The sequence below is a fragment of the Pyrus communis genome, chromosome 9, assembly GCF_041283825.1.
Source record: "Pyrus communis isolate YQ-2024b chromosome 9, ASM4128382v1, whole genome shotgun sequence".
NCBI classification, from domain to species: Eukaryota; Viridiplantae; Streptophyta; class Magnoliopsida; order Rosales; family Rosaceae; genus Pyrus; species Pyrus communis.
The window spans coordinates 18,687,480-18,693,339 of record NC_142573.1 but is presented as its reverse complement, the minus strand read 5'-3'; positions in this window follow the sequence as shown (position 1 = coordinate 18,693,339).

The window sequence follows — 5,860 nt, the reverse complement described above, 5'->3', positions numbered from 1 at the left end:
CTCCTCACCACGGCACCAATTATAACTCCACCAGATTGGTCCATTCCCTTCGAACTAATGTGTGATGCATCGGATTATGCACTTGGAGCTGTTTTGGGCCAAAGAAAAAACAAGCAGCCACATGTTATTTATTATGCTTCACGCACTTTAAATGATGCTCAATTGAATTATTCTACAACTGAAAAAGAACTTTTGGCGGTTGTATTTGCATTAGATAAGTTTAGATCATATCTACTTGGCACTAAAGTGATTGTTTTCACTGACCATGCAGCCTTGAAGTATCTTCTCACCAAAAAGGAGGCCAAACCAAGACTCATTCGTTGGATGCTCCTACTTCAAGAGTTCGATATTGAAATTAGGGACAAGAAAGGGTGTGAAAACGTGGTGGCTGACCACCTAAGTAGAATGGTGCGTGAGGAAGAGCCCATCCCCATTTTAGAAACGTTTCCAGATGAGCAACTTTTGTCCATTCAGGTAAGTACCCCTTGGTATGCCGATTTGGTCAATTATTTGGTATCTAGGCAAGTTCCTAGCACCCTAAACAAATTCCAACGTGATAAACTTAAAAAGGATGCTAGATTTTATGTTTGGGATGACCCATACTTGTGGAAACATTGCCCAGATCAGATTATAAGGAGATGTGTGCATGAATCAGATTTTCATTCAATTTTAAGTTTTTGTCACACATATGCTTGTGGGGGTCATTTTGGCACCCAAAGGACAGCTTTAAAAGTTCTTGAATGTGGTTTTTATTGGCCTACTTTGTTTAAAGATGCAAGAACCTTTTGTTTAGCTTGTGATCGATGCCAAAGGACAGGTAATATAGGCCAAAGAGATCAATTGCCGCAGGTACCCATTGTTGTTGTTGAAATTTTTGATGTGTGGGGAATTGATTTTATGGGTCCGTTTCCTTCATCTTTTGGTTTCAATTACATATTACTTGCAGTTGATTATGTTTCAAAGTAGGTGGAAGCGAAAGCCACTCGAACTAATGATTCTAAAGTTGTGGCAGATTTTGTGAAAACAAATATCTTTTCAAGATTTGGGATGCCTAGGGTGCTAATCAGTGATAGGGGGGTCTCACTTTTGCAATTGTACCATTGAAGCCTTACTCAAGAAGTACCATGTGACGCATAAGGTTTCCACACCTTACCACCCCCAAACCAATGGCCAAGCCGAGGTGTCCAATAGAGAGATCAAACAGATTTTGGAGAAGACCGTTGGGCCAAATAGAAAAGATTGGAGCTTGCGTTTGGATGATGCTCTTTGGGCATATAGAACAGCGTACAAAACTCCTATTGGTATGTCTCCTTTTCGTCTTGTTCATGGTAAACCATGTCATCTCCCTGTGGAATTAGAACATAGAGCTCATTGGGCTATCAAAACATTCAATTTGAATGTGGACCAAGCTGGAATTCATAGGAAGCTTCAATTATGTGAACTTGACGAAATAAGGCATGAAGCTTATGAGAATGCTAGAATTTACAAAGAGAAGACCACGGCATTCCATGATAAGATGATTAGAGGCAAGACTTTTACAATAGGGCAGAAAGTGTTGTTGTTCAACTCCCGTCTTCGTCTCTTCCCTGGTAAGTTACGTTCCAAGTGGGTTGGTCCTTTTGTTATTACTAATCTTTTTGTGCATGCACTACTACAAATTTTTACACACATGACGCAGTTTATGCGTCATGTTAAAAGTTTAATGACACAAGGGTTTAGCGTCATCTTTGTGGGTGTCATTAAAGATATTTTTTATGACGTTGAAAGAGTGTCATGTATTACTTTTAAGGACGCCTAAAAAGCGTCATTGAATTAAGAACTTGTGTCATATATTACCATTTAAGACACGGAATAAGTGTCATAAATAGATGAATGAGCGACATGGTATACTAAACATGACGTACACACAGTGTCATGTATAGCTGCTAGAGACGCCTAACAAGCATCATTGAATTAAAAAAGCATGTCATTTATTTCAATTTGAGACGCGGAATATGTGTCATAAACATAGAAATGAGTGTCATGGTACACTAATTATGACTATAGCACTGAAACCATTTGCAGTGTCATTGAATATTAGAAAAGACACAAAAAGTGTGTCATAAGCCGTTTAATACATGTCCTGAAATATGTTTGATGACATATCTAATGTATTTTTAATTTGAAAGCAAGACCTACATAATTCATTCAGAAAGCAAGATATTTACCTTAAATAAACCAGTATTGCTTCATAAATTTGTAAACCCAAGTTTACAAAAAACAATCTCACAATCAACACATTTAATAAAATGTGTAGAGATTTCCTACTAAAATAAAACCACTAAATTTAGAATTTCACAAGCTAGCTCGTCTAGTGTTTTATCTATTGGGATGAAGTCATCAACATACTCAGCCCACTCTATTCTTAATGCATCAATTTCCTATTGAGTGTAAGTAGCTTTTTCTTTGAACTGCAACAAATCACAACCAAATGAAACATGTGACGACAAAAACTAATTTTAGTCATTAATTAATAAGAAGGCGATAATACTTTTAAAAAAATCACCGTTAGCTGTAAATTAATTTGCCCGAACTATAAATTACCCACAAAGAACATAATCTGCACACCTTCCACCACATGTAACCATAACCCACTGCTCCCAAGGTAGCTGCTGGCATTATTAGTGATGTCATATTACCTGAAAAGGAAAACAAGAATTTCAATGAAAAGAAAAAAGAGAACCACTTCAAAATTCTTTCTTTTGTATTATGAACTGCATAACGCATAAACAAATAGTAGTGAGATACCAATATAGCAACTTGAACCCAAAATAAAGAGCATGGGCATGCATAATTAAGTTTTTATACACAATAGGAAGAAAACACAAAGCAACTGAAGAATTTATTAGAAACACAGAGAGAAAAGTGAGATACCAATTTGGTTATTGTTCCCATTTACAAAAACCGTTCCCCAGCTTTTCGACGAGCAAATTTGCCCGGTCTCAGTTGTCATTCGGCTAATCCAAAATATAATCAGACATGAAACTTCATACCCATACGAACAAATTTGACACAACAAAACAATATTCTATACTAACTTTCACCAGTTTCCCAATACCAGTACTGTGAGGGAATCATAGTCACCATCTACGTGTTCCCCATATCCATTCAACAATGACTGCCACCAAACCACAAACAAATGCAAAAATCCATCAAATCTTCGGCAACCAAACACGAACTCCCAAATAAACAAACAAAACTATTGAACCAATCAAACCCCTTTTCCTCAATACCAATCCATTCCTCTTCTTTCAAAGCACGAAAGTTAAGTCCTAGATCTGAAAGCAAGGAAGAAGCTACATAAAAATGACATAAGTTAGAAAGATGCGACTATAGTATGGTTCCACTTCTTCAGTTATCTTGGATTCTGAATGCATGTAATATGTATCAAATGTACTGAATAATCTATTGCTATCCTTAAATTCATTTTCCACTTATTTCATAATTGAAGGCTATAGATTTATAACTTCAAAGAACTCATCCAATAAATGTCTTCTCACAATTATATTTAATACCCAATCTTACTGGATTGAGGTGCTATCGTGTTTAGAGTCTACATTCTAGAGTTGATACAAAAACACATGATGGAGAACCATAAAACATGAATGAAAGACCATAAGGGGAAATACATGCAATCATAAAAGAACCAACATACTGATAGCATCAAAATCAAAGGTAATCACTAGATTCACTACTAATCAAACTCATTATATCTTGCAAAAGCAAGACATGAGTTTTTCTAACTTCCAATAAATTGAACAATAACGATAAAAAACCCACAATCGAAAAGAAAAATAATCCCAAAAAAGCAGCCTAATTGAAGCTAGTTACTGATTCCACATACTAATTTGTGGTCATATTTCAATCACCATCCAAAAAAATATATATATAATCAAGCATGATATTCTGATTAATGTAGAATATAACTTTTCTGTTCGTTCACTCTAATTTTTATTTGGTTAGTTCACTTTTGTCATCTATAATATCTGCTCATATTCATCTGAGGCCCTAAATTAAGAGAAACGAATGAGAAGTACAACACGAACCTGAATGGACTTCTTGCTTGATGGAATGCTGCATTACCATTTGAATTCACTTTCTTAGTTCATAAAAGCACACCAGTACACACACACACACACACACACACACACACACACACACACATATATATATATAGAGAGAGAGAGAGAGAGAGAGACAAACGTAGCAAAATAGAATGGCAAGCAAGCACAGACCTTATGATAGTAAACAAAATTAATCCGAGATTGAAAGATTGGTGGACCTTTCTTTGGAGGAGGGAGAGGGATAAACATAAGCGCATATTTTCTACTGATTTCTGACAATTGACAGGTGCCTTCCTACTCCACAATTTAAATTTGTAAATTTGAGTGCATTTTCTACTCCATGTTTGAACAGATCAAAGCCACTACACTAATTTAGGGTTTCTCATAAAAAGAAAGTGCGAACAATTGAACAAGAAAACCTGAAAGATAAAGATTTACAGACAATGGAAGTGAGGGGACGGACCTTGACGGCAAGAGGGGAGAGAGAGAGAGAATGTGTTTGGATGCTGGAGACGGAGAACTGAATTTGGCAGTCGGCGTAGTTGTAGGAGGTTATTGAGAAAGTGGGGAATTCACACTGAGTGACAATGATGAACACCACGTTTATGTTTTTCACTCACGTCTCCTTTTTTTCTTTTCCTTTCGTAGCTTCTTCAAACTTGTTTTTTATTTCCCATTTTTCTTTTTCTTTTTTTTAAGTTGCGTCATAATATCATTTTAATGACATTTTCAGTAAAAGAATGTCATTAAAAAATTTACCAAGTGTCATGAAAGTCATATTTTGTAGTAGTGATGGTGCAGTCCAAATTAAGAGTTTGAGAACAGGGCAAGAATTCAAGGTGAACGGACATAGATTGAAGCCATACTATGAGAACTTTGTGGAGCATGTTGTGGAAGAGATTCCCTTGCATGCCGTGGGTTCCAAAGTGGAGTGAAGGTGTTCTTCGTCCGGCTGTACGACGTTAAAGCAAGCGCTATGTGGGAGGCAACCCATCCATTCAACAAAGGAAGCCCTAGGAATCCCCCAAATTCCAGATTTGCATTCCTCAAACCCTTCTCTTTGTTGTTGTTTCTAATCTGTCATGTTATGTTGTTTAGTTGCTGTTTGTGTGTTTACTTGTGTTTTGTGTGAATTTATGTTTAAAACATTGAGGACAATGTTTGATTTAAGTGTGGGGGGGGGGGGGGTAACTAAGTATATTTGATGCAAATTCGTGGGATTTTATCACCCATAACTTCAAGTGTTGTTCCTTGCTGTTTTAAAGTGTTTTTAAGCTGTTTTGGAGTATTTTAGTGTGTTTTGTATTATAACTCCGGAAATCACATAAAAATTTGAAAAACATGTTTTGAAAAGCCTCAAAAGAGTGTTTTGAGTCGTTTTTGTGTGTTTGTGTCTTAGGGTACCTTCCAACACAATGATGAGGATTTGGTTTTTAATTGCATGACTGTTAAAAAGAGTTATAAACATGGAGAAAAGTTTGATTTACTCTTGGTATATGCTTGGTTATGGTTATAATGTACGACTTCACATGCAATCATAAAAGAAAAATTAGTTTTTGTAACATGCTTGAAGGAAGGAACTCAAACAAACGCTACAACCTTGTGAGACTTGAGCCTAAACGTTATTTGGAGAGTTAAAATCTGTGCATTATTGTTTTCTAAAGTCGTTGCATGATCTCATTATTCTTTGCTTGGTTACTACTTAGAAGGCGTTTCATCATATTGTTCCAAATGCTAGAACTCATGCCCATTTCATT